The 24,946-nt window shown below is 46.3% G+C and overlaps 9 non-coding genes and 47 pseudogenes across 9 annotated transcripts; all 56 read right to left on the bottom strand.

Moving 5' to 3' along the window:
- Positions 1-2,306: 2,306 nt before the first annotated feature.
- On the bottom strand, positions 2,307-2,425 carry LOC136722490 (uncharacterized; annotated as a pseudogene).
- Positions 2,426-2,646: 221 nt separating this feature from the next.
- On the bottom strand, positions 2,647-2,765 carry LOC136722559 (uncharacterized; annotated as a pseudogene).
- A 209-nt stretch (positions 2,766-2,974) lies between these two features.
- LOC136722554 (5S ribosomal RNA) lies at positions 2,975-3,093 on the bottom strand. The gene has a single exon (XR_010806335.1). It is a non-coding gene; the product is annotated as a 5S ribosomal RNA (ribosomal RNA).
- Positions 3,094-3,310: 217 nt separating this feature from the next.
- LOC136722584 (uncharacterized) lies at positions 3,311-3,429 on the bottom strand (annotated as a pseudogene).
- Positions 3,430-3,634: 205 nt separating this feature from the next.
- On the bottom strand, positions 3,635-3,753 carry LOC136722544 (uncharacterized; annotated as a pseudogene).
- A 216-nt stretch (positions 3,754-3,969) lies between these two features.
- LOC136722569 (uncharacterized) lies at positions 3,970-4,088 on the bottom strand (annotated as a pseudogene).
- Positions 4,089-4,300: 212 nt separating this feature from the next.
- On the bottom strand, positions 4,301-4,419 carry LOC136722597 (uncharacterized; annotated as a pseudogene).
- A 214-nt stretch (positions 4,420-4,633) lies between these two features.
- LOC136722582 (uncharacterized) lies at positions 4,634-4,752 on the bottom strand (annotated as a pseudogene).
- Positions 4,753-4,968: 216 nt separating this feature from the next.
- Positions 4,969-5,087, bottom strand: LOC136722536 (uncharacterized; annotated as a pseudogene).
- A 216-nt stretch (positions 5,088-5,303) lies between these two features.
- On the bottom strand, positions 5,304-5,422 carry LOC136722518 (5S ribosomal RNA). Its single transcript, XR_010806332.1, has one exon. It is a non-coding gene; the product is annotated as a 5S ribosomal RNA (ribosomal RNA).
- A 211-nt stretch (positions 5,423-5,633) lies between these two features.
- On the bottom strand, positions 5,634-5,752 carry LOC136722628 (5S ribosomal RNA). The gene has a single exon (XR_010806357.1). It is a non-coding gene; the product is annotated as a 5S ribosomal RNA (ribosomal RNA).
- A 218-nt stretch (positions 5,753-5,970) lies between these two features.
- LOC136722486 (uncharacterized) lies at positions 5,971-6,089 on the bottom strand (annotated as a pseudogene).
- Positions 6,090-6,299: 210 nt separating this feature from the next.
- Positions 6,300-6,418, bottom strand: LOC136722502 (uncharacterized; annotated as a pseudogene).
- A 220-nt stretch (positions 6,419-6,638) lies between these two features.
- LOC136722595 (uncharacterized) lies at positions 6,639-6,757 on the bottom strand (annotated as a pseudogene).
- Positions 6,758-6,966: 209 nt separating this feature from the next.
- Positions 6,967-7,085, bottom strand: LOC136722521 (uncharacterized; annotated as a pseudogene).
- A 216-nt stretch (positions 7,086-7,301) lies between these two features.
- Positions 7,302-7,420, bottom strand: LOC136722530 (5S ribosomal RNA). The gene has a single exon (XR_010806333.1). It is a non-coding gene; the product is annotated as a 5S ribosomal RNA (ribosomal RNA).
- Positions 7,421-7,631: 211 nt separating this feature from the next.
- Positions 7,632-7,750, bottom strand: LOC136722487 (uncharacterized; annotated as a pseudogene).
- A 210-nt stretch (positions 7,751-7,960) lies between these two features.
- Positions 7,961-8,079, bottom strand: LOC136722548 (uncharacterized; annotated as a pseudogene).
- Positions 8,080-8,299: 220 nt separating this feature from the next.
- On the bottom strand, positions 8,300-8,418 carry LOC136722596 (uncharacterized; annotated as a pseudogene).
- Positions 8,419-8,628: 210 nt separating this feature from the next.
- LOC136722622 (5S ribosomal RNA) lies at positions 8,629-8,747 on the bottom strand. The gene has a single exon (XR_010806352.1). It is a non-coding gene; the product is annotated as a 5S ribosomal RNA (ribosomal RNA).
- Positions 8,748-8,956: 209 nt separating this feature from the next.
- Positions 8,957-9,075, bottom strand: LOC136722593 (uncharacterized; annotated as a pseudogene).
- A 210-nt stretch (positions 9,076-9,285) lies between these two features.
- On the bottom strand, positions 9,286-9,404 carry LOC136722465 (uncharacterized; annotated as a pseudogene).
- Positions 9,405-9,620: 216 nt separating this feature from the next.
- LOC136722579 (uncharacterized) lies at positions 9,621-9,739 on the bottom strand (annotated as a pseudogene).
- A 209-nt stretch (positions 9,740-9,948) lies between these two features.
- LOC136722522 (uncharacterized) lies at positions 9,949-10,067 on the bottom strand (annotated as a pseudogene).
- Positions 10,068-10,283: 216 nt separating this feature from the next.
- On the bottom strand, positions 10,284-10,402 carry LOC136722469 (uncharacterized; annotated as a pseudogene).
- A 224-nt stretch (positions 10,403-10,626) lies between these two features.
- Positions 10,627-10,745, bottom strand: LOC136722470 (uncharacterized; annotated as a pseudogene).
- Positions 10,746-10,971: 226 nt separating this feature from the next.
- On the bottom strand, positions 10,972-11,090 carry LOC136722574 (uncharacterized; annotated as a pseudogene).
- A 210-nt stretch (positions 11,091-11,300) lies between these two features.
- LOC136722523 (uncharacterized) lies at positions 11,301-11,419 on the bottom strand (annotated as a pseudogene).
- A 216-nt stretch (positions 11,420-11,635) lies between these two features.
- On the bottom strand, positions 11,636-11,754 carry LOC136722503 (uncharacterized; annotated as a pseudogene).
- A 219-nt stretch (positions 11,755-11,973) lies between these two features.
- Positions 11,974-12,092, bottom strand: LOC136722558 (uncharacterized; annotated as a pseudogene).
- Positions 12,093-12,311: 219 nt separating this feature from the next.
- Positions 12,312-12,430, bottom strand: LOC136722508 (uncharacterized; annotated as a pseudogene).
- Positions 12,431-12,674: 244 nt separating this feature from the next.
- On the bottom strand, positions 12,675-12,793 carry LOC136722543 (uncharacterized; annotated as a pseudogene).
- A 225-nt stretch (positions 12,794-13,018) lies between these two features.
- LOC136722509 (uncharacterized) lies at positions 13,019-13,137 on the bottom strand (annotated as a pseudogene).
- Positions 13,138-13,345: 208 nt separating this feature from the next.
- LOC136722534 (uncharacterized) lies at positions 13,346-13,464 on the bottom strand (annotated as a pseudogene).
- A 214-nt stretch (positions 13,465-13,678) lies between these two features.
- LOC136722635 (uncharacterized) lies at positions 13,679-13,797 on the bottom strand (annotated as a pseudogene).
- Positions 13,798-14,006: 209 nt separating this feature from the next.
- Positions 14,007-14,125, bottom strand: LOC136722479 (5S ribosomal RNA). Its single transcript, XR_010806329.1, has one exon. It is a non-coding gene; the product is annotated as a 5S ribosomal RNA (ribosomal RNA).
- Positions 14,126-14,340: 215 nt separating this feature from the next.
- LOC136722573 (uncharacterized) lies at positions 14,341-14,459 on the bottom strand (annotated as a pseudogene).
- Positions 14,460-14,678: 219 nt separating this feature from the next.
- On the bottom strand, positions 14,679-14,797 carry LOC136722609 (uncharacterized; annotated as a pseudogene).
- A 539-nt stretch (positions 14,798-15,336) lies between these two features.
- On the bottom strand, positions 15,337-15,455 carry LOC136722483 (uncharacterized; annotated as a pseudogene).
- A 216-nt stretch (positions 15,456-15,671) lies between these two features.
- Positions 15,672-15,790, bottom strand: LOC136722564 (uncharacterized; annotated as a pseudogene).
- Positions 15,791-16,000: 210 nt separating this feature from the next.
- LOC136722480 (uncharacterized) lies at positions 16,001-16,118 on the bottom strand (annotated as a pseudogene).
- Positions 16,119-16,328: 210 nt separating this feature from the next.
- Positions 16,329-16,447, bottom strand: LOC136722540 (uncharacterized; annotated as a pseudogene).
- A 227-nt stretch (positions 16,448-16,674) lies between these two features.
- On the bottom strand, positions 16,675-16,793 carry LOC136722646 (uncharacterized; annotated as a pseudogene).
- A 211-nt stretch (positions 16,794-17,004) lies between these two features.
- LOC136722630 (uncharacterized) lies at positions 17,005-17,123 on the bottom strand (annotated as a pseudogene).
- A 210-nt stretch (positions 17,124-17,333) lies between these two features.
- Positions 17,334-17,452, bottom strand: LOC136722636 (uncharacterized; annotated as a pseudogene).
- Positions 17,453-17,662: 210 nt separating this feature from the next.
- Positions 17,663-17,780, bottom strand: LOC136722481 (uncharacterized; annotated as a pseudogene).
- Positions 17,781-17,990: 210 nt separating this feature from the next.
- On the bottom strand, positions 17,991-18,109 carry LOC136722531 (uncharacterized; annotated as a pseudogene).
- A 227-nt stretch (positions 18,110-18,336) lies between these two features.
- On the bottom strand, positions 18,337-18,455 carry LOC136722647 (uncharacterized; annotated as a pseudogene).
- Positions 18,456-18,666: 211 nt separating this feature from the next.
- Positions 18,667-18,785, bottom strand: LOC136722619 (5S ribosomal RNA). Its single transcript, XR_010806349.1, has one exon. It is a non-coding gene; the product is annotated as a 5S ribosomal RNA (ribosomal RNA).
- A 210-nt stretch (positions 18,786-18,995) lies between these two features.
- On the bottom strand, positions 18,996-19,114 carry LOC136722587 (uncharacterized; annotated as a pseudogene).
- A 216-nt stretch (positions 19,115-19,330) lies between these two features.
- Positions 19,331-19,449, bottom strand: LOC136722510 (uncharacterized; annotated as a pseudogene).
- Positions 19,450-19,668: 219 nt separating this feature from the next.
- Positions 19,669-19,787, bottom strand: LOC136722578 (5S ribosomal RNA). The gene has a single exon (XR_010806337.1). It is a non-coding gene; the product is annotated as a 5S ribosomal RNA (ribosomal RNA).
- Positions 19,788-20,003: 216 nt separating this feature from the next.
- LOC136722538 (uncharacterized) lies at positions 20,004-20,122 on the bottom strand (annotated as a pseudogene).
- Positions 20,123-20,341: 219 nt separating this feature from the next.
- On the bottom strand, positions 20,342-20,460 carry LOC136722624 (5S ribosomal RNA). The gene has a single exon (XR_010806354.1). It is a non-coding gene; the product is annotated as a 5S ribosomal RNA (ribosomal RNA).
- Positions 20,461-20,666: 206 nt separating this feature from the next.
- On the bottom strand, positions 20,667-20,785 carry LOC136722551 (uncharacterized; annotated as a pseudogene).
- A 210-nt stretch (positions 20,786-20,995) lies between these two features.
- Positions 20,996-21,114, bottom strand: LOC136722568 (uncharacterized; annotated as a pseudogene).
- Positions 21,115-24,946: the final 3,832 nt, after the last annotated feature.

The following is a 24,946-nucleotide window of genomic DNA, read 5'->3' on the forward strand; positions in this document are numbered from 1 at the left end:
TGTCCCCTTCCATTCCTTTGACCACCACGTCTTCCTCCTCCCACTGCTTGACCTCTATTGTGACCTGGATGACTTGCCGGCTCCATGTTATCACTGTGTTGCTGGGGTGGATAGCACTCATTTCACTCGATACTCGTACCACAATGTGAAATCAATCATCAATAACCAGTTGGCAGTATTGGAAAAGCAATTACAAGGGCCTGCATACATACAGTAATGTCAAATCTGATGTGGAAGAACAATCATCTTCAACCAGGTTGGAGCGTTAGTTGCAATGCCTTTAATACACGCAGCGTGGAGAGGAACAGTGACTCAAGTAGATCCCAAAGTCGCTCTGCCTTCATTTTAACAGTCAGAGCTTTTATACACAAAAATCAAAGAGCTGGTTATAATCAGAAAGTCATTACTATGTTATCTTAAAAGTTAGCTAAGCAGAATTTATATCATTATAGGACAGAGTTCATAGATCAACACATGGATTAGGGAGCAGGCACTTCAATCATACTGTTTGACATTGTCTCCAAGATTCTCATCGTAAATAACAAACAGAAATCAAACTACCTTCTGGCCTGACCTTCTAGCTTGACCTTATCTTTCTTAAGTATACAAGAGAGAAAAACAGGTATTAGAGAAAAAATTTCTAACTTTCCTTCCACACTGCAAACATGGTGTGGAAAAGTGCTACATGATGATGAATGATGATGAAATATTACATCCATAGATAATGTAGTCCAACTGGTTCATGCTCCTCTTTTATTGATGTCAATGGATCTCATTATCCTGAAACTTTCATGATCGAAACATGGAATATTGTTTGTCAGTTTCCATAAAATTATGCATTAAGAGTAATGCAACAGTCACTTATCATTTTGAGCAGCTGTATCAATTGATAGTTAGATCTTTGTAATGAAATGAATAGACAGTGATCTCAGATGTAATGTGTGAATTGCATTTTGAAATGGTAATACTTTGATGTTAAGTTGTGTCATTTTAGTTCAATGAACAAATGATCTGAGGTTGATGTGTATTGTATCCAAGCAATTGTAAAAAAGTGTTAGAGTTTTGAAAAATGTGCATTTTGATCATCGGGTGTGAGTTTAGTGTCTAGAGTTTTGAAAAATGACATCAAGGTTCTGAAATGAGTGCCAAAGTGATTGTAAAAAAGTGTAATATCAGGGGACAGTGGCTATTAGTGATCTGGCCTTCCGTGGCCTCTGTATTAATGTAACAGGTCACATTGTATGTGTACACTGATACTTGATAGTATAATATAGTACAAGTAAAAAACATACATAGGTATCATAGAAGTATTTTGCAGAAATGATTATGGATAGTTATCAAAATGGAGAGGAAATGCTAAATCCAGTCTCCCCAGGCTGAGCTTCTATTGCTGCACCTGCTGGCCCCACTATATGGATAGAGCCACACCAAGTCAAGAGTCTCCCCATTGCTATTTATATCTCCCTATCCAGTCTTCTATAGGTGTCAGGGTGGGGTGCCTATTCCCCTGCATGCTTTGAAACCTATAGCACCTGGGACGCACACTTGGGATCCGGTTCCTCTGCCCCTCACATACACATGAGGAATCCCAGGTGCTCAATACATCATACTGTCTCTTTCATCTCATGTGTAAACTATGGACAAATACATGACTAAACGTGTTTAGTTGCTTTTCCCAGAATGCTTTGCGCCACGATATGCAAATAACGGGGACTATGATTGGCTCCCTGACATTACCCACACTGCGACTGATGCTACCCATTTCACTACCCAACAAAGACCCATAATATGCGTGTGTCTGTCTGTCTGTCTGTCAAAGTATGTGTGTGTGTGTCTGTGTGTGTCTGTGTCTGTCTGTCTGTGTGTGAAAGTGTGTGTGTGTCTGTCTGTCTGTCTGTCATGTAACTTGCACATCTGTGAGGGCACCACTAATGCAGAAAGAGATGTACACATATTGTTTATTTTCCATATATATGTATGTATGTATGTATGCATGTCCAATTGCTTTGACAATACAAATGAATTGAATTGAGAGGGAGAGAGAGAGAGAGAGAGAGAGAGAAAGAGAGAGAGAGAGACAGACAGACAGACAGACAGACAGCTCAGCGATGACATCACGAGCCTCTCTCAGCTGACTGCTATGACATCACAGAGCACGTACATTCCGTTGCTTGTCGTCTGTCAACCACTCAATCACTGCTAGCCAGACTGTCCCTAAGACAAAGTGTACAATACTTCAATTATATCTCCTCCAGACAGATAAAGAGTATTAAGAGCTACGATGAAGTTACCCAGGAGACGTAAAAAGCTTGCATCACCTGGTATTTCCTGGAGGTCACCCATCCAAGTACTAACCAGGCCCTGGCCCGTTTAGTTTCCAAGGTCTGACGAGATCGGGCACGTTCAGGACGGTGTGGCCGCAAGCCGAGATGCCTGGCTGCATGATGTCTCTTAAAGGCTGGCGGGTATTGACGGAATTTCCAGCAAAAAATAAAAAATAAAAAAATAAAAAAATGGAGGGATAAATAACAGTGCAGGAAAGGGTGTTGAAAGTTGCCGGGAACGTGTACAATTCTTCAATTATATCTCCTCCAGACAGAAAGAGAGTATTAAGAGCTACGATGAAGTTACCCAGGAGACGTAAAAAGCTTGCAGCACCTGGTATTTCTAGGAGATCTCCCATCCAAGTACTGACCAGGCCATGCCCCGTTTAGCTTCCGAGATCTGACGAGACGGGGTGCGTCCAGGACGGTGTAGCCGCAAGCCGAGAGGCCTGGCTTCATGATGTCTCTTAAAGGCTGACGGGTGTTGACGGAACTTCCAGCAAATAAAAAAAGAAAAATGGAGGGAAAAATATCAGTTCAGCAAAGGGTGTTGAAAGTAGCCGGGTACGTGAACATTTCTTCAATTATATCTCCTCCAGACAGAAAGAGAGTATTAAGATCTACGATGATGTTACCCAGGAGACGTATAAAGCTTGCAGCACCTGGTATTTCCAGGAGGTCACCCATCCAAGTACTGACCAGGCCCTGCCCTGTTTAGCTTCCGAGATCTGATGAGATCGGTCGCGTTCAGGACGGCGTGGCCGCAAGCCGAGAGGCCTGGCAGCATGATGTCTCTTAAAGGCGGGCGGGTTTTGACGGACCTTCCAGCAAAAAAAAAAAAGAAAAAAGAAAAATGGAGGGAAAAATATCAGTGCAGCAAAGGGTGTTGAAAGTTGCCGGGTACGTGTACATTTCTTCAATTGTATCTTCTCCTGACAGAAAGAGAGTATTAAGAGCTACGATGAAGTTACCCAGGAGACGTAAAAAGCTTGCAGTACCTAGTTTTTCCAGGAGGTCACCAATCCAAATACTGACCAGGTCCTGCCACGTTTTGCTTCCTAGATCTGACAAGATCGGGCGCGTTCAGGACGGTGTGGCCGCAAGCCAAAAAGCCTGGCTGCATGATGTCTCTTAAAGGCTGGCGGGTATTGACGGAACTTCCAGCAAAAAAAAGAAAAATGGAGGGAAAAATACCAGTGGAGCAAATGGTGTTGAAAGTAGCCGGGTACGTGGACAAATCCTCAATTATAACACCTCCAGACAGAAAGAGAGTATTAAGAGCTACAATGAAGTTACTCAGGAGACTAAAAAGCTTGCAGCACCAGGTATTTCCAGGAGGTCTCCCATCCAAGTATTGACCAGGCCCTGCCCCGTTTAGCTTCCAAGATCTGACAAGATCGGGCACGTTCAGGTCAGTGTGGCCGCAAGCCTAGAGAGCTGGCTGCATGATGTCTCTTAAAGGCTGGAGGGTATTGACGGAACTTCCGGCAAAAAAAAAAAGAAAAAAGAAAAATGGAGGGAAAAATATCAGTGCAGCAAAGGGTGTTGAAAGTAGCCGGGTACGTGTACAATTCTTCAATTATATCTCCTCCAGACTGAAAGAGAGTATTACGAGCTACGATGAAGTTACCCAAGAGACGTATAAAGCTTGCAGCACCTGGTATTTCCAGGAGGTCACCCATCCAAGTACTGACCAGGACCTGCCCCGTTCAGCTTACGCGATCTGACGAGATCGAGCGCGTTCAGGACGGTGTGGACACAAGCCGAGAGGCCTGGCTGCATGATGTCTCTTAATGGTTGGCGGGTATTGACGGAACTTCCGGCAAAAAAAAAAAAAAGAAAAACGGAGGGAAAAATATCAGTGCAGCAAAGGATGTTGAAAGTAGCCAGGTACGTGTACAATACTTCAATTATATCTCCTCCAGACAGAAAGAGAGTATTAAGAGCTACGATAAAGTTACCCAGGAGACGTAAAAAGCTTGCAGAACCAGGTATTTCCAGGAGGTCCCACATTCAAGTAATGACCAGGCCCTGCCCCGTTTAGTTTCCAAGGTCTGACGAGTTCGGGCGCGTTCAGGACGGTGTGGCCGCAAGCCAAGAGGCCTGGCTGCATGATGTCTCTAAATGGCTGGAGGGTATTGACAGAACTTCCAGCAAAAAAAAATGAAAAAAGAAAAATGGAGGGAAAAATATCAGTGCAGCAAAGGGTGTTAAAAGTAGCCGGGTACGTGTACAATACTTCAATTATATCTCCTCCAGACAGAAAGAGAGTATAAAAAGCTACGATGAAGTTACCCAGGAGACGTAAAAGCTTGCAGCACCAGGTTTTTCTAGGAGGTCTCACATTCAAGTACTGACCAGGTCCTGCCCCGTTTAGCTTCCGAGATCTGATGAGTTCGGGCGCGTTCAGGACAATGTGTCCGCATGCCAAGAGGCCTGGCTGCATGATGTCTCTTAAAGGCTGGAGGGTATTGACGGAACTTCCAGCAAAATAAAAAAGAAAAAAGAAAAATGGAGGGAAAAATACCACTGCAGCAAAGGGTGTTGAAAGTAGCCGGGTACGTGTACAATTCTTCAATTATATCTCCTCCAGACAGAAAAAGAGAATGAAGAGCTATGATAAAGTTACCCAGGAGACGTAAAAAGCTTGCAGCACCAGGTATTTCCACGAGTTCTCACATTCAAGTACTGACCAGGCCCGGCCCCGTTTAGCTTCCGAGATCTGATGAGATCGGGCGCATTCAGGACAATGTGTCCGCATGCCAAGAGGCCTGGCTGCATGATGTCTCTTAAAGGCTGGAGGATATTGACGGAACTTCCAGCAAAATAATGAAGAAAAAAGAAAAATGGAGGGAAAAATATCAGTGCAGCAAAGGGTGTTGAAAGTAACCGGGTACGTGTACAATACTTCAATTATAACTCCTCCAGACTGAAAGAGAGTATTAAGAGCTACGATGAAGTTACCCAGGAGACGTAAAAGGCTTGCAGCACCTGGTATTTCTAGGAGGTCTCCCATCCAAGTACTGACCAGGCCCTGCCCCGTTTAGCTTCCGAGATCTGACGAGATCGGGCGCGTTCAGGACGGTGTGGCCGCAAGCCAAGAGGCCTGGCTGCATGATGTCTCTTAAAGGCTGGCGGGTATTGACGGAATTTCCAGCAAAAAAAAAAAATAGAAAAATGGAGGGAAAAATATCAGTGCAGGAAAGGGTGTTGAAAGTAGCCGGGTACGTGTACAATTCTTCAATTATATCTCCTCCAGACAGAAATAGAGTATTAAGAGCTACGATGAAGTTACCCAGGAGACGAAAAAGCTTGCAGCACCTGGTATTTCCAGGAGGTCTCCCATCCAAGTACTGACCAGGTCCTGCCCCGTTTAGTTTCCGAGATCTGACGAGATCGGGCGCGTTCAGGACGGTGTGGCCACAAGCCGAGACGCCTGGCTGCATGATGTCTCTTAAAGGCTGGCGGGTATTGACGGAATTTCCAGCATAAAAAAAAAAAAAAAAATAGAAAAATGGAGGGAAAAATATCAGTGCAGGAAAGGGTGTTGAAAGTAGCCGGGTACGTGTACAATTCTTCAATTATATCTCCTCCAGACTGAAAGAGAGTATTAAGAGCTAAGATAAAGTTACCCAGGAGACGTAAAAGCTTGCAGCACCAGGTATTTCCAGGAGGTCTCACATTCAAGTACTGACCAGGTCCTACCCCGTTTAGCTTCCGAGATCTGACGAGATCGGGCGCGTTCAGGATGGTGTGGCAGCAAGCCGAGATGCCTGGCTGCATGATGTCTCTTAAAGGCTGGCGGGTATTGACGGAATTTCCAGCAAAAAAAAAAAAGAGAAATGGAGGGAGAAATACCAGTGCAGCAAAGGGTGTTGAAAGTAGCCGGGTACGTGTACAATTCTTCAATAATATCTCCTCCAGACTGAAAGAGAGTATTAAGAGCTACGATGAAGTTACCCAGGAGACGTAAAAAGCTTGCAGCACCTGGTATTTCCAGGAGGTCACCCAACCAAGTACTGGCCAGACCCTGCCCCGTTTAGCTTCCGAGATATGATGAGATCAGGCGCGTTCAGGACGGTGTGGCCGCAAGCCAAGAGACCTGGCTGCATGATGTCTCTTAAAGGCTGGCAAGTATTGACGGAACTTCCAGCAAAAAAAAAAAAAAAAAAAAATAGAAAAAGGGAGGGAAAAATATCAGTGCAGCAAAGGGTGTTGAAAGTAGTCGGGTACATGTACAATTCTTCAATTATATCTCCTCCAGACAGATAGAGAGTATTAAGAGCTACGATAAAGTTACCCAGGAGACGTAAAAGCTTGCAGCACGAGGTATTTCAAGGAGGTCTCACATTCATGTACTGACCAGGTCCTGCCCCGTTTAGCTTCCGAGATCTGACGAGATGGGGCGCGTTCAGGATGGTGTGGCTGCAAGCCAAGAGGCCTGGCTGCATGATGTCTCTTAAAGGCTGGCGGGAATTGACGGAACTGCCAGCAAAAAAAAAAAGAAAAATAGAGGGAAATATACCAGTGCAGCAAAGGGTGTTGAAAGTAGCCGGGTACGTGTACAATTCTTCAATTATATCTCCTGGAGACAGAAAGAGAGTTTTAAGAGCTACGATGAAGTTACCCAGGAGACGTAAAAAGCTTGCAGCACCTGGTATTTCCAGGAGGTCACACATCCAAGTACTGACCAGGCCCTGCCCCGTTTAGCTTCCGAAATCTGATATGATCGGGCGCGTTCAGGACGGTGTGACTACAAGCCAAGAGGCCTGGTTGCATGATGTCTCTTAAAGGCTGGCGGATATTGACGGAACTTCCAGCAAAAAAATAAAATAAAAAGAAAAATGGAGGGAAAAATATCAGTGCAGCAAAGGGTGTTGAAAGTAGCCTAGTATGTGTACAATTCTTCAATTATATCTCCTGGAGACAGAAAGAGAGTATTAAGAGCTACGATGAAGTTACCCAGGAGACGTAAAAGGCTTGCAGCACCTGGTATTTCTAGGAGGTCTCCCATCCAAGTACTGACCAGGCCCTGCCCCGTTTAGCTTCCGAGATCTGACGAGATCGGGCGCGTTCAGGACGGTGTGGCCGCAAGCCAAGAGGCCTGGCTGCATGATGTCTCTTAAAGGCTGGCGGGTATTGACGGAATTTCCAGCAAAAAAAAAAAATAGAAAAATGGAGGGAAAAATATCAGTGCAGGAAAGGGTGTTGAAAGTAGCCGGGTACGTGTACAATTCTTCAATTATATCTCCTCCAGACTGAAAGAGAGTATTAAGAGCTACGATAAAGTTACCCAGGAGACGTAAAAGCTTGCAGCACCAGGTATTTCCAGGAGGTCTCACATTCAAGTACTGACCAGGTCCTACCCCGTTTAGCTTCCGAGATCTGACGAGATCGGGCGCGTTCAGGATGGTGTGGCAGCAAGCCGAGATGCCTGGCTGCATGATGTCTCTTAAAGGCTGGCGGGTATTGACGGAATTTCCAGCAAAAAAAAAAAAGAGAAATGGAGGGAGAAATACCAGTGCAGCAAAGGGTGTTGAAAGTAGCCGGGTACGTGTACAATTCTTCAATAATATCTCCTCCAGACTGAAAGAGAGTATTAAGAGCTACGATGAAGTTACCCAGGAGACGTAAAAAGCTTGCAGCACCTGGTATTTCCAGGAGGTCACCCAACCAAGTACTGGCAAGACCCTGCCCCGTTTAGCTTCCGAGATATGATGAGATCAGGCGCGTTCAGGACGGTGTGGCCGCAAGCCAAGAGACCTGGCTGCATGATGTCTCTTAAAGGCTGGCAAGTATTGACGGAGCTTCCAGCAAAAAAAAAAAAAAAAAAAAATAGAAAAAGGGAGGGAAAAATATCAGTGCAGCAAAGGGTGTTGAAAGTAGCCGGGTACATGTACAATTCTTCAATTATATCTCCTCCAGACAGATAGAGAGTATTAAGAGCTACGATAAAGTTACCCAGGAGACGTAAAAGCTTGCAGCACGAGGTATTTCAAGGAGGTCTCACATTCATGTACTGACCAGGTCCTGCCCCGTTTAGCTTCCGAGATCTGACGAGATGGGGCGCGTTCAGGATGGTGTGGCTGCAAGCCAAGAGGCCTGGCTGCATGATGTCTCTTAAAGGCTGGCGGGTATTGACGGAACTGCCAGCAAAAAAAAAAAAGAAAAATAGAGGGAAATATACCAGTGCAGCAAAGGGTGTTGAAAGTAGCCGGGTACGTTTACAATTCTTCAATTATATCTCCTGGAGACAGAAAGAGAGTTTTAAGAGCTACGATGAAGTTACCCAGGAGACGTAAAAAGCTTGCAGCACCTGGTATTTCCAGGAGGTCACCCATCCAAGTACTGACCAGGCCCTGCCCCGTTTAAATTCCAAGATCTGATGAGATCGGGGGCGTTCAGGACGGTGTGGCTGCAAGCCAAGAGGCCGGGCTGCATGATGTCTCTTAATGGTTGGCGGGTTTTGACGGAACATCCAGCAAAAAAAAAAAAGAGAAATGGAGGGAGAAATACCAGTGCAGCAAAGGGTGTTGACAGTAGCTGGGTACGTGTACAATACTTCAATTATATCTCCTCCAGACAGATAGAGAGTATTAAGAGCTACGATAAAGTTACACAGGAGACGTAAAAGCTTGCAGCACGAGGTATTTCCAGGAGGTCTCACATTCATGTACTGACCAGTTCCTGCCCCGTTTAGCTTCCGATATCTGACGAGATCGGGCGCGTTCAGGATGGTGTGGCCGCAAGCCGAGATGCCTGGCTGCATGATGTCTCTTAAAGGCTGGCGGGTATTGACGGAACTGCCAGCAAAAAAAAAAAAGAAAAATAGAGGGAAATATACCAGTGCAGCAAAGGGTGTTGAAAGTAGCCGGGTACGTGTACAATTCTTCAATTATATCTCCTGGAGACAGAAAGAGAGTATTAAGAGCTACGATGAAGTTACCCAGGAGACATAAAAAGCTTGCAGCACCTCGTATTTCTAGGAGGTCTCCCATTCAAGTACTGACCAGGCCCTGCCCCGTTTAGCTTCCGAGATCTGACGAGATCGGGCGCATTCAGGACGGTGTGGCCACAAGCCGAAAGGCCTGGCTGCATGATGTCTCTTAAAGGTTGGCGGGTATTGACGGAACTTCCAGCAAAAAAAAAAATAAAAAAAGAAAAATGGAGGGAGAAATATCAGTGCAGCAAAGGCTGTTGAAAGTAGCCGGGTACGTGTACAATTCTTCAATAATATCTCCTCCAGACAGATAGAGAGTATTAAGAGCTACGATAAAGTTACCCAGGAGACGTAAAAGCTTGCAGCACGAGGTATTTCAAGGAGGTCTCCCATCCAAGTACTGACCAGGTCATGCCCCGTTTAGCTTTCGAGATCTTACGAGATCGGGCGCGTTCAGGACGGTGTGGCCGCAATACGAGATGCCTGGCTGCATGATGTCTCTTAAAGGCTGGCGGGTATTGACGGAACTGCCAGCAAAAAAAAAAAGAAAAATAGAGGGAAATATACCAGTGCAGCAAAGGGTGTTGAAAGTAGCCGGGTACGTGTACAATTCTTCAATTATATCTCCTGGAGACAGAAAGAGAGTTTTAAGAGCTACGATGAAGTTACCCAGGAGACGTAAAAAGCTTGCAGCACCTGGTATTTCCAGGAGGTCACACATCCAAGTACTGACCAGGCCCTGCCCCGTTTAGCTTCCGAAATCTGATATGATCGGGCGCGTTCAGGACGGTGTGACTACAAGCCAAGAGGCCTGGCTGCATGATGTCTCTTAAAGGCTGGCGGATATTGACGGAACTTCCAGCAAAAAAATAAAATAAAAAGAAAAATGGAGGGAAAAATATCAGTGCAGCAAAGGGTGTTGAAAGTAGCCTAGTACGTGTACAATTCTTCAATTATATCTCCTGGAGACAGAAAGAGAGTTTTAAGAGCTACGATGAAGTTACCCAGGAGACGTAAAAAGCTTGCAGCACCTGGTATTTCCAGGAGGTCACACATCCAAGTACTGACCAGGCCCTGCCCCGTTTAGCTTCCGAGATCTGACGAGATCGGGCGCATTCAGGACGTTGTGGCCGCAAGCCGAGAGGCCTGGCTGCATGATGTCTCTTAAAGGTTGGCGGGTATTGACGGAACTTCCAGCAAAAAAAAAAAAAAAAAAAAGAAAAAGAAAAATGGAGGGAAAAATATCAGTGCAGTAGTGGGTTTTGAAAGTAGCCGGGTACGTGTACAATTCTTCAATTATATCTCCTCCAGACAGAAAGAGAGTATTAAGAGCTACGATGAAGTTACCCAGGAGACGTAAAAGTCTTGCAGCACCTGGTATTTCTAGGAGGTCTCCCATCCCAGTACTGACCAGGCCATGCCCCGTTTAGCTTCCGAGATCTGACGAGATCGGGCGCATTCAGGACGGTGTGGCCGCAAGCCGAGAGGCCTGGCTGCATGATGTCTCTTAAAGGTTGGCGGGTATTGACGGAACTTCCAGCAAAAAAAAAAAAAAAAAAAAAAAAAAAAAGAAAAATGGATGGAAAAATATCAGTGCAGCAAAGGATGTTGACAGGAGCTGGGTACGTGTACAGTACTTCAATTATATCTCCTCCAGACAGATAGAGAGTATTAAGAGCTACGATAAAGTTACCCAGGAGACTTAAAAGCTTGCAGCACGAGGTATTTCAAGGAGGTCTCACATTCATGTACTGACCAGGTCCTGCCCCATTTAGCTTCCGAGATCTGACGAGATCGGGCGCGTTCAGGATGGTGTGGCCGCAAGCCAAGATGCCTGGCTGCATGATGTCTCTTAAAGGCTGGCGGGTATTGACGGAACTGCCAGCAAAAAAAAAAAAGAAAAATAGAGGGAAATATACCAGTGCAGCAAAGGGTGTTGAAAGTAGCCGGGTACGTGTACAATTCTTCAATTATATCTCCTGGAGACAGAAAGAGAGTTTTAAGAGCTACGATGAAGTTACCCAGGAGACGTAAAAAGCTTGCAGCACCTGGTATTTCCAGGAGGTCACACATCCAAGTACTGACCAGGCCCTGCCCCGTTTAGCTTCCGAAATCTGATATGATCGGGCGCGTTCAGGACGGTGTGACTACAAGCCAAGAGGCCTGGCTGCATGATGTCTCTTAAAGGCTGGCGGATATTGACGAACTTCCAGCAAAAAAAAAAAAAAAAAAAGAAAAATGGAGGGAGAAATATCAGTGCAGCAAAGGCTGTTGAAAGTAGCCGGGTACGTGTACAATTCTTCAATAATATCTCCTCCAGACTGAAAGAGAGTATTAAGAGCTACGATGAATTTACCCAGGAGACGTAAAAAGCTTGCAGCACCTGGTATTTCCAGGAGGTCACCCAACCAAGTACTGGCCAGACCCTGCCCCGTTTAGCTTCCGAGATATGATGAGATCAGGCGCGTTCAGGACGGTGTGGCCGCAAGCCAAGAGACCTGGGTGCATGATGTCTCTTAAAGGCTGGCAAGTATTGACGGAACTTCCAGCAAAAAAAAAAAAAAAAAAAATAGAAAAAGGGAGGGAAAAATATCAGTGCAGCAAAGGGTGTTGAAAGTAGCCGGGTACATGTACAATTCTTCAATTATATCTCCTCCAGACAGATAGAGAGTATTAAGAGCTACGATAAAGTTACCCAGGAGACGTAAAAGCTTGCAGCACTAGGTATTTCCAGGCGGTCTCACATTCATGTACTAACCAGGTCCTGCCCCGTTTAGCTTCCGAGATCTGACGAGATCGGGCGCGTTCAGTATGGTGTGGCCGCAAGCCGAGATGCCTGGCTGCATGATGTCTCTTAAAGGATGGCGGGTATTGACGGAATTTCCAGCAAAAAAAAAAAAAAAAAAAATAGAAAAATAGAGGGAAAAATATCAGTGCAGCAAAGGGTATTGACAGTAGCTGGGTACGTGTACAATTCTTCAATTATATCTCCTCCAGACAGAAAGAGAGAATTAAGAGCTACGATGAAGTTACCCAGGAGACGAAAAAGCTTGCAGCACCAGGTATTTCCAGGAGGTCTCACATTCATGTACTGACCAGGTCCTGCCCCGTTTAACTTCCGAGATCTGACGAGATCGGGCGCATTCAGGACGGTGTGGCCACAAGCCGAAAATTGTAGCCACAAGCCGAAAGGCCTGGCTGCATGATGTCTCTTAAAGGTTGGCGGGTATTGACGGAACTTCCAGCAAAAAAAAAAAAAAAAAAAAGAAAAAAGAAAAATGGATGGAAAAATATCAGTGCAGCAAAGGGTGTTGACAGTAGCTGGATACGTGTACAATACTTCAATTATATCTCCTCCAGACAGAGAGAGAGTATTAAGAGCTACGATTAAGTTACCCAGGAGACGTAAAAGCTTGCAGCACTAGGTATTTCCAGGAGGTCTCACATTCATGTACTGACCAGGTCCTGCCCCGTTTAGCTTCCGAGATCTGACGAGATCGGGCGCGTTCAGGATGGTGTGGCCGCAAGCCGAGATGCCTGGCTGCATGATGTCTCTTAAAGGCTGGCGGGTATTGACGGAACTGCAAGCAAAAAAAAAAAAGAAAAAAAGAAAAAAGAAAAATAGAGGGAAATATACCAGTGCAGCAAAGGGTGTTGAAAGTAGCCGGGTACGTGTACAATTCTTCAATTATATCTCCTCCAGACAGAAAGAGAGTATTAAGAGCTACGATGAAGTTACCCAGGAGACGTAAAAAGCTTGCAGCACCTGGCATTTCCAGGAGGTCACCCATCCAAGTACTGACCAGGCACTGCCCCGTTTAAATTCCAAGATCTGATGAGATCGGGGGCGTTCAGGACGGTGTGGCTGCAAGCCAAGAGGCCGGGCTGCATGATGTCTCTTAATGGTTGGCGGGTTTTGACGGAACATCCAGCAAAAAAAAAAGAGAAATGGAGGGAGAAATACCAGTGCAGCAATGGGTGTTGAAAGTAGCCGGGTACGTGTACAATTCTTCAATTATATCTCCTGCAGACAGAAAGAGAGTATTAAGAGCTATGATGAAGTTACCCAGGAGACGTAAAAAGCTTGCAGCACCTGGTATTTCTAGGAGGTCAGCCATCCAAGTACTGACCAGACCCTGCCCCGTTTAGCTTCTGAGATCTTACGAGATCGGGCGCATTCAGGACGGTGTGGCCACAAGCCGAGAGGCCTGGCTGCATGATGTCTCTTAAAGGTTGGCGGGTATTGACGGAACTTCCAGCAAAAAAAAAAAAAAAAGAAAAATGGATGGAAAAATATTAGTGCAGCAAAGGGTGTTGACAGTAGCTGGGTACGTGTACAATACTTCAATTATGTCTCCTCCAGACAGAAATAGAGTATTAAGAACTACGATGAAGTTACCCAGGAGACGTAAAAAGCTTGCAGCACCTGGTATTTCTAGGAGGTCAGCCATCCAAGTACTGACCAGGCCCTGCCCCGTTTAGCTTCCGAGATCTTACGAGATCGGGCGCATTCAGGACGGTGTGGCCACAAGCCGAGAGGCCTGGCTGCATGATGTCTCTTAAAGGTTGGCGGATATTGACGGAACTTCCAGCAAAAAAAAAATGAAAAATGGAGGGAAAAATATCAGTGCAGCAAAGGCTGTTGAAAGTAGCCGTGTACGTGTACAATTCTTCAATTATATCTCCTGGAGACAGAAAGAGAGTATTAAGAGCTACGATGAAGTTACCCAGGAGACGTAAAAGGCTTGCAGCACCTGGTATTTCTAGGAGGTCTCCCATCCAAGTACTGACCAGGCCCTGCCCCGTTTAGCTTCCGAGATCTGACGAGATCGGGCGCATTCAGGACGGTGTGGCCGCAAGCCAAGAAGCCTGGCTGCATGATGTCTCTTAAAGGTTGGCGGGTATTGACGGAACTTCCAGCAAAAAAAAAAAAAAAAAAGAAAAATGGATGGAAAAATATCAGTGCAGCAAAGGGTGTTGACAGTAGCTGGGTACGTGTACAATACTTCAATTATATCTCCTCCAGACAGATAGAGAGTATTAAGAGCTACGATAAAGTTACCCAGGAGACGTAAAAGCTTGCAGCACCAGGTATTTCCAGGAGGTTTCACATTCATGTACCGACCAGGTCCTGCCCCGTTTAGCTTCCAAGATCTGACGAGATCGGGCGAGTTCAGGATGGTGTGGCCGCAAGCCGAGATGCCAGGCTGCATGATGTCTCTTAAAGGCTGGCGGGTATTGACGGAATTTCCAGCAAAAAAAAAAAAAAAAAAATAGAAAAATGGAGGGAAAAATATCAGTGCAGGAAAGGGTGTTGAAAGTAGTCGGGTACATGTACAATTCTTCAATTATATCTCCTCCAGACTGAATGAGAGTATTAAGAGCTACGCTGAAGTTACCCAGGAGATGTAAAAAGCTTGCAGCACCTGGTATTTCTAGGAGGTCACCCATCCAATTACTGACCAGGCCCTGCCCAGTTTTTCTTCCGAGATCTTCTGACATCGGGCTCATTCAGGACTGTGTGGCCGCAAGCCGAGACGCCTGGCTGCATGATGTCTCTTAAAGGCTGGCGGGTATCGACGGAACTGCCAGCAAAAAAAAAAAAGAAAAATAGAGGGAAAAATACCAGTGCAGCAAAGGGTTTTGAAAGTAGCCGGGTACGTGTACAATTCTTCAATTATATATTCTCCAGACAGAAAGAGAGTATTAAGAGCTACGATGAAGTTTCCCAGGAGACGTAAAAAGCTGGCAGCACCAGGTATTTCCAGAAGATCTCCCATCCAAGTACTGACCAGGTCCTGCCCCGTTTAGTTTCCGAGATCTTCTGACATCGGGCTCATTCAGGACTGTGTGGCCGCAAGCCGAGACGCCTGGCTGCATGATGTCTCTTAAAGGCTGGCGGGTATTGACGGAACTGCCAGCAAATAAAAAAAAGAAAAATAGAGGGAAAAATACCAGTGCAGCAAAGGCTGTTGAAAGTAGCTGGGTACGTGTACAATTCCTCAATTATAACACCTCCAGACAGATAGAGAGTATTAAGAGCTACGATGAAGTTACCCAGGAGACGTAAAAAGCTTGCAGCACCTGGTATTTCCTGGTGGTCTCCAATCCAAGTACTGATCAGGCCCTGCCCCGTTTAGCTTCCGAGATCTGACGAGATCAGGCGCGTTCAGGATGGTGTGGCTGCAAGCCAAGAGGCCTGGCTGCATGATGTCTCTTAAAGGCTGGCGGGTATTGACGGAACTTCCAGAAAAAATAATAAAGAAAAAGAAAAATGGAGGGAAAAATATCAGTGCAGCAATGGGTGTTGAAAGTAGCCGGGTACGTGTACAATACTTCAATTATATCTCCTCCAGACAGAAAGAGAGTATTAAGAGCTACGATAAACTTACCCAGCAGACGTAAAAAGCTTGCAGCACCTGGTATTTCCAGGAGTTCTCCCATCCAAGAACTGACCAGGCCCTGCCCCATTCAGTTTCCGAGATCTGACGAGATCGGGCGCGTTCAGGATGGTGTGGCCGCAAGCCGAGATGCCTGGCTGCATGATGTCTCTTAAAGGCTGGCGGGTATTGACGGAACTGCCAGCAAAAAAAAAAAAGAGAAATGGAGGGAGAAATACCAGTGCAGCAAAGGGTGTTGAAAGTAGCCGGGTACGTGTACAATACTTGAATTATATCTCCTCCAGACAGAAAGAGACTATTAAGAGCTACGATGAAGTTACCCAGGTGACGTAAAAAGCTTGCAGCACCTGGTATTTTTGGAGGTCTCCCATCCAAGTACTGACCAGGCCCTGCCCCGTTTGGCTTCCGAGATCTGACGAGATCGGGCGCGTTCAGGACGGTGTGGCCGCAAGCCAATATGCCTGGCTGCATGATGTCTCTTAAAGGCTGGCGGGTATTGACGGAATAGCCAGCAAAAAAAAAAAAGAGAAATGGAGGGAAAAATATCATTGCAGCAAAGGCTGTTGAAAGTAGCCGGGTACGTGTACAATTCTTCAATTATATCTCCTCCAGACAGAAAAAGAGAATTAAGAGCTACGATGAAGTTACCCAGGAGATGTAAAAAGTTTGCAGCACCTCGTATTTCCAGAAGGTCACCCATAAAAGTACTGACCAGGCCCTGCCCAGTTTAAATTCCGAGATCTGACGAGATCGGGCGCGTTCAGGACGGTGTGGCCGCAAGCCGAGAGGCTTGGCTGCATGATGTCTCTTCATGGCTGGCGGGTATTGACAGAACTTCCAGCAAAAAAAAAAAAAAAAAAAAAAAGAAAAAGAAAAATGGAGGGAAAAATATCAGTGCAGTAATGGGTTTTGAAAGTAGCCGGGTACGTGTACAATTCTTCAATTATATCTCCTCCGGACAGAAAGAGAGTATTAAGAGCTACGATGAAGTTACCCAGGAGACGTAAAAAGCTTGCAGCACCTGGCATTTTCAGGAGGTCACCCATCCAAGTACTGACCAGGCCCTGCCCCGTTTAAATTCCAAGATCTGATGAGATCGGGGGCGTTCAGGACGGTGTGGCTGCAAGCCAAGAGGCCTGGCTGCATGATGTCTCTTAATGGTTGGCGGGATTTGACGGAACATCCAGCAAATAAAAAAAAAGAGAAATGGTGGTAAAAATATCAGTGCAGCAAAGGGTGTTGAAAGTAGCCAGGTACGTGTACAATTCTTCAATTATATCTCCTCCAGACTGAAAGAGAGTATTAAGAGCTACGATGAAGTTACCCAGGAGACGTAAAAAGCTTGCAGCACCTGGTATTTCCAGGAGGACACCCATCCAAGTACTGACCAGGCCTTACCCCGTTTAGCCTCCGAGATCTGACGAGATCGGGCGCGTTCAGGACGGTGTGGCCGCAAGCCAAGATGCCTGGCTGCATGATGTCTCTTAAAGGCTGGCGGGTATTGACGGAACAGCCAGCAAAAAAAAAAAAGAGAAATGGAGGGAGAAATACCAGTGCAGCAAAGGGTGTTGAAAGTAGCCGGGTACGTGTACAATTCTTCAATTATATCTCCTGCAGACAGAAAGAGAGTATTAAGAGCTACGATGAAGTTACCCAAGAGACGTAAAAAGCTTGCAGCACCTGGTATTTCTAGGAGGTCAGCCATCCAAGTACTGACCAGGCCCTGCCCCGTTTAGCTTCCGAGATCTTACGAGATCGGGCGCATTCAGGACGGTGTGGCCACAAGCCGAGAGACCTGGCTGCATGATGTCTCTTAAAGGCTGGCGGGTATTGACGGAACTGCCAGCAAAAAAAAAAAAGAGAAATGGAGGGAGAAATACCAGTGCAGCAAAGGGTGTTGAAAGTAGCCGGGTACGTGTACAATACTTGAATTATATCTCCTCCAGACAGAAAGAGACTATTAAGAGCTACGATGAAGTTACCCAGGTGACGTAAAAAGCTTGCAGCACCTGGTATTTTTGGAGGTCTCCCATCCAAGTACTGACCAGGCCCTGCCCCGTTTGGCTTCCGAGATCTGACGAGATCGGGCGCGTTCAGGACGGTGTGGCCGCAAGCCAATATGCCTGGCTGCATGATGTCTCTTAAAGGCTGGCGGGTATTGACGGAATAGCCAGCAAAAAAAAAAAAGAGAAATGGAGGGAAAAATATCATTGCAGCAAAGGCTGTTGAAAGTAGCCGGGTACGTGTACAATTCTTCAATTATATCTCGTCCAGACAGAAAAAGAGAATTAAGAGCTACGATGAAGTTACCCAGGAGACGTAAAAAGTTTGCAGCACCTCGTATTTCCAGAAGGTCACCCATAAAAGTACTGACCAGGCCCTGCCCCGTTTAAATTCCGAGATCTGACGAGATCGGGCGCGTTCAGGACGGTGTGGCCGCAAGCCGAGAGGCTTGGCTGCATGATGTCTCTTCATGGCTGGCGGGTATTGACAGAACTTCCAGCAAAAAAAAAAAAAAAAAAAAAAAGAAAAAGAAAAATGGAGGGAAAAATATCAGTGCAGTAATGGGTTTTGAAAGTAGCCGGGTACGTGTACAATTCTTCAATTATATCTCCTCCGGACAGAAAGAGAGTATTAAGAGCTACGATGAAGTTACCCAGGAGACGTAAAAAGCTTGCAGCACCTGGCATTTTCAGGAGGTCACCCATCCAAGTACTGACCAGGCCCTGCCCCGTTTAAATTCCAAGATCTGATGAGATCGGGGGCGTTCAGGACGGTGTGGCTGCAAGCCAAGTGGCCTGGCTGCATGATGTCTCTTAATGGTTGGCGGGTTTTGACGGAACATCCAGCAAATAAAAAAAAAGAGAAATGGTGGTAAAAATATCAGTGCAGCAAAGGGTGTTGAAAGTAGCCAGGTACGTGTACAATTCTTCAATTATATCTCCTCCAGACTGAAAGAGAGTATTAAGAGCTACGATGAAGTTACCCAGGAGACGTAAAAAGCTTGCAGCACCTGGTATTTCCAGGAGGTCAGCCATCCAAGTACTGACCAGGCCCTGCCCCGTTTAGCTTCCGAGATCTTACGAGATCGGGCGCATTCAGGACGGTGTGGCCACAAGCCGAGAGACCTGGCTGCATGATGTCTCTTAAAGGTTGGCGGATATTGACGGAACTTCCAGCAAAAAAAAAAAAGAAAAATGGAGGGAAAAATATCAGTGCAGCAAAGGCTGTTGAAAGTAGCCGTGTACGTGTACAATACTTCAATTATATCTCCTCCAGACAGAAAGAGAGTACTAAGAGCTACGATGAAGTTTCACAGGAGACGTAAAAAGCTTGCAGCACCAGGTATTTCCAGGAGGTCTCCAATCTAAGTACTGACCAGGCCCTGCCCCGTTTAGCTTCAGAGATCTGACGATATCGTGCGCGTTCAGGACGGTGTGGCCGAAAGCCAAGAGACCCGGCTGCATGATGTCTCTTTAGGCTGGTGGGTATTGACGGAACTTCCAGCAAAAAAAAAAAAAAAAAAAAGAAAAATGGAGGGAAAAATATCAGTGCAGCAAAGGCTGTTGAAAGTAGCCGGGTACGTGTACAATTCTTCAATTATATCTCCTCCAGACAGATAGAGAGTATTAAGAGCTACGATAAAGTTACCCAGGAGACGTAAAAGCTTGCAGCACAAGGTATTTCCAGGAGGTCTCACATTCAAGTACTGACCAGGTCCTGCCCCGTTTAGCTTCCGAGATCTGACGAGATCGGGCGCGTTCAGGATGGTGTGGCCGCAAGCCGAGATGCCTGGCTGCATGATGTCTCTTAAAGGATGGCGGGTATTGACGGAATTTACAGCAAAAAAAAAAAAAAAAAAAATAGAAAAATGGAGGGAAAAATATCAGTGCAGCAAAGGGTGTTGAAAGTAGCCGGGTACGTGTACAATTCTTCAATTATATCTCCTCCAGACAGAAAGAGAGAATTAAGAGCTACGATAAAGTTACCCAGGAGACGTAAAAGCTTGCAGCACCAGGTATTTCCAGGAGGTCTCCCATCCAAGTACTGACCAGGTCCTGCCCCGTTTAGCTTCCGAGATCTTACGAGATCGGGCGCGTTCAGGACGGTGTGGCCGCAAGCCGAGAGGCCTGGCTGCATGATGTCTCTTAAAGGTTGGCGGGTATTGACGGAACTTCCAGCAAAAAAAAAAAAAAAAAAAAAAAATGGATGGAAAAATATCAGTGCAGCAAAGGATGATGACAGTAGCTGGGTACGTGTACAATTCTTCAATTATATCTCCTGCAGACAGAAAGAGAGTATTAAGAGCTACGATGAAGTTACCCAGGAGACGTAAAAAGCTTGCAGCACCTGGTATTTCTAGGAGGTCAGCCATCCAAGTACTGACCAGACCCTGCCCCGTTTAGCTTCTGAGATCTTACGAGATCGGGCGAGTTCAGGATGGTGTGGCCGCAAGCCGAGATGCCAGGCTGCATGATGTCTCTTAAAGGCTGGCGGGTATTGACGGAATTTCCAGCAAAAAAAAAAAAAAAAAAATAGAAAAATGGAGGGAAAAATATCAGTGCAGGAAAGGGTGTTGAAAGTAGCCGGGTACGTGTACAATTCTTCAATTATATCTCCTGGAGACAGAAAGAGAGTATTAAGAGCTACGATGAAGTTACCCAGGAGACGTAAAAAGCTTGCAGCACCTGGTATTTCTAGGAGGTCTCCCATCCAAGTACTGACCAGGCCCTGCTCCGTTTAGCTTCCGAGATCTGACGAGATCGGGCGCATTCAGGACGGTGTGGCCACAAGCCGAAAGGCCTGGCTGCATGATGTCTCTTAAAGGTTGGCGGGTATTGACAGAACTTCAAGCAAAAAAAAAAAAAAATGGATGGAAAAATATCAGTGCAGCAAAGGGTGTTGACAGTAGCTGGGTACGTGTACAATACTTCAATTATATCTCCTCCAGACAGATAGAGAGTATTAAGAGCTACGATAAAGTTACCCAGGAGACGTAAAAGCTTGCAGCACGAGGTATTTCCAGGAGGTCTCACATTCATGTACTGACCAGGTCCTGCCCCGTTTAGCTTCCGAGATCTGACGAGATCGGGCGCGTTCAGGATGGTGTGGCCGCAAGCCGAGAGGCCTGGCTGCATGATGTCTCTTAAAGGCTGGCGGGTATTGACGGAACTGGCAGCAAAAAAAAAAAAGAAAAATAGAGGGAAAAATACCAGTGCAGCAAAGGGTGTTGAAAGTAGACGGGTACGTGTACAATTCTTCAATTATATCTTCTCCAGACAGAAAGAGAGTATTAAGAGCTACGATGAAGTTACCCAGGAGACGTAAAAAGCTTGCAGCACCTGGTATTTCTAGGAGGTCTCCCATCCAAGTACTGACCAGGCCCTGCCCCATTTAGCTTCCGAGATATGTCGAGATTGGGCGCATTCAGGACGGTGTGGCCACAAGCCAAGAGGCCTGGCTGCATGATGTCTCTTAAAGGCTGACGGGTATTGACGGAACTTCCAGCAAAAAAAAAATGGATAAAGAAAAATGGAGGGAAAAATATCAGTGCAGCAATGGGTGTTGAAAGTAGCCGGGTACGTGTACAATACTTCAATTATATCTCCTCCAGACAGAAAGAGAGTATTAAGAGCTACGATGAACTCACCTAAAGGATTATTAGGAACACCATACTAATACTGTGTTTAACCCCCTTTCGCCTTCAGAACTGCTTTAATTCTACGTGGCATTGCTTCAACAAGGTGCTGAAAGCATTCTTTAGAAATGTTGGCCCATATTGATAGGATAGCATCTTGCAGTTGATGGAGATTTGTGGGATGCACATCCAGGGCACGAAGCTCCCGTTCCACCACATCCCAAAGATGCTCTATTGGGTTGAGATCTGGTGACTGTGGGGGCCAGTTTAGTACAGTGAACTCATTGTCATGTTCAAGAAACCAATTTGAAATGATTCGACCTTTGTGACATGGTGCATTATCCTGCTGGAAGTAGCCATCAGAGGATGGGTACATGGTGGTCAAAAAGGGATGGACATGGTCAGAAACAATGCTCAGGTAGGCTGTAGCATTTAAACGATGCCCAATTGGCACTAAGGGGCCTAAAGTGTGCCAAGAAGACATCCCCCACACCATTACACCACCACCACCAGCCTGCACAGTGGTAACAAGACATGATGGATCCATGTTCTCATTCTGATGAGTGGTACCCGGTGGGGTCTTCTGCTGTTGTAGCCCATCCGCCTCAAGGTTGTACGTGTTGTGGCTTCACAAATGCTTTGCTGCATACCTCGTTTGTAACGAGTGGTTATTTCAGTCAAAGTTGCTCTTCTATCAGCTTGAATCAGTCGGCCCATTCTCCTCTGACCTCTAGCATCAACAAGGCATTTTCGCCCACAGGACTGCCGCATACTGGATGTTTTTCCCTTTTCACACCATTCTTTGTAAACCCTAGAAATGGTTGTGCGTGAAAATCCCAGTAACTGAGCAGATTGTGAAATACTCAGACCGGCCCGTCTGGCACCAACAACCATGCCACGCTCAAAATTGCTTAAATCACCTTTCATTCCCATTCAGACTTTCAGTTTGGAGTTCAGGAGATTGTCTTGACCAGGACCACACCCCTAAATGCATTGAAGCAACTGCCATGTGATTGGTTGATTAGATAATTGCATTAATGAGAAATTGAACAGGTGTTCCTAATAATCCTTTAGGTGAGTGTATATGTATGTATGTGTATGTATGTCCAATTGCTTTGACAATACAAATGAATTGAATTGAGAGGAGAGAGAGAGAGAGAGAGAGAGAGAGAGAGAGAGAGAGAGAGAGAGAGAGAGAGAGAGGAATATGAGCTCCTAAAAAACATTTGTTTTTATACATAAGCGGATTTAATTTGTGATTTACAAATGAATATATAGCACTATAAACATACACAGAAGACATGGAATAGAAATTCAGAAGAAAAAGTATTCAAAAAATAATAATTTTAAGAGAAACACAAAAAGAAGAAAGCAGAGAGACAGTTCAAGAAGAAAAGTCAGAAAAGAAAAGCTGAAGACAAGAATTGGAGGTAAGAGACAAATAATTAAACAAAAAAATATGTATTAATAAAATAAATAAGCATTCTCAGTAGTTGACTCAGCCAATGAAAATGCAGAGCTCCGATTTGAATAGAGTGACAGTAGGAGAGAGCCCAACTGCCACTGAGACTGATAGAAATCTATCGAACAGCAGTCTGACTGCAGAGCTGCCTTTTGAAATCCGATACCCTGAAGACATTCGCTCTGCACAGGCTAAGAAGGACTACAAACAAGCTGTGATGAGAGCATCTCCTTAGACCCTCATCCTAGACTACACCGGTAAAGGAGAAAACAGGGTCAAGAACAATCTACTGTTCTACACCGCCTTTCACAAAACCCTGTGCCAGACATACCCCAATAACAACAAGAGGGGCATTAGCAGAGGCAGGCAGATCTCAGTGCTGGTAGAGAAAGACACAGACAGTGTGATGCTCACTTTTAATGTATACCACAACGGGACCATCATGGTGCAGGGCAGCGAGAGCAGCCTGGACCAATTAGCTCTCGGCTTCCACACCTCAAAGCAGCAGACTGAGGTAGAGAAACAAGAGCCAGAACCGGCCACCCTGCAGTCTGCCCCCAGCCACACGGAGCCAGACAGTGCCCCATCTCCCACAGACTGCCCCCCTGTCTCCCCAAAACTCTCCAGCAACATTAAAACACTAAAGGAATGCCTATCAGTGCTGGAGCTGGAGTTTGCGGAGTTCAGGGAGCAGACCTTGAGCACCCTGGCCCAGACCTCCTTGTGCGATCAGCCCTGGGATGAGATGCACAGACTAAAGATGCAGCACAAGGCTGAGATCCATGAGCTGAGAGCAGCAGTGAGAGACCTGGAGGAGCAGAGCCAAACCCTGAGGACGGAGCTGCGCAGAGCGAGGGAGGAGCTGACCAGGACACCCCAGCACAGCCAGCTAAGGAGCCTGCAGAGCCAGCTGGAGGAGCTAAGAGAGGAGCTACACATCACTGGAGCACAGAGACTGCACTGCACTGACCCCACAACACCTCCAACCCCTGACGCACCCACTGATCCACCCACACTCCCCACCACTCCTGACACACCCACTATCACCAGACCTGCCACTAATACACAACCCCCTGAAACGCCACTCCCCCAAAACACACCCGCTGCCCCCACCACTCCCGACGCAAACCCGGAGTGGCAGGTCAACGCAGAGGTGGTCATTCTGAGCGAATCCAATGGGAAGTTCCTGGTTGAGAGGCGCCTCTTCCCTGGGCGAAAAGTGAAAAAGCTTTGGTGCTCCACAGCACAGAGAGCCCTGGAGCTGCTCTCCAAGAGGAGGCTTTGCCAAGTCAAACACATCCTCATCCACACCGGCACTAACGACCTGAGTGCCCGCAGGGGCGATGTGGCCTCAGCCCTGAGACAGGTAGCAACGAAAGCCACAGAGGAATTCCCAACTGCCAAAATTTCCATCTCCACACTGCTGCCCCGCACAGACGTGCCCCTGCACATCATCCAGGCCATCAACGCAGAAGTGTCCCGAAGATGTGCCCTCCTCCCCAACGTCCACCTGGCACACCACTGAGACATCCAGCCACATCACCTGTATGACCACGTCCACCTCAACAAGACGGGTGTGAGGATCATCTCAAAGGTCCTCAAGGACACAACCCTGGGCCGAAACCCCACACACCCCCACCTCGAGACCAGGAGCAAACCCCCCAGCCCCCGGCCACATCCCCAGCCACCGGCTCCACCCCAGCCCCAGCCCCTGAGACCCCGCGGCCCCATTCCCCACCCCCCCATCCCCAGAGGGCCCGTCCAGCACAGCAGAGCGGACAGCCGGGGACCAGCACAGCCACACAGCCACGCAGCAGCGGCTTCCAGAGCCTGGAGGCCCGATGCTGCCCAGCTGGCCCAGATAAGGCAACTCCTCAGTGTCATCTGTACCACACTGCTGAGTTAACTGAGCCTCAACACACATATATATGGTTGTGGAGATGGAGAGTAAGAAAAAATGTGATTTAATTATTCTGATATTTTGATGCAAAGATAAAATCTTTGAGTGATTATTATGTATATCCATATATAATTATTAATAGTAATATAATATCAGTTGTAGACCACAAATTAAACTTTCTTATGTAGAAGAGACAAGTATAATAAAATATATTAACATGTCCTTTAAAATAAGCAGTTGGAATATGCAGGGTTTACTTTTGGAATGAAGAGCACAGGCCC

Source organism: Amia ocellicauda, unplaced genomic scaffold (assembly GCF_036373705.1).
Source record: "Amia ocellicauda isolate fAmiCal2 unplaced genomic scaffold, fAmiCal2.hap1 HAP1_SCAFFOLD_139, whole genome shotgun sequence".
Taxonomy (NCBI): domain Eukaryota; kingdom Metazoa; phylum Chordata; class Actinopteri; order Amiiformes; family Amiidae; genus Amia; species Amia ocellicauda.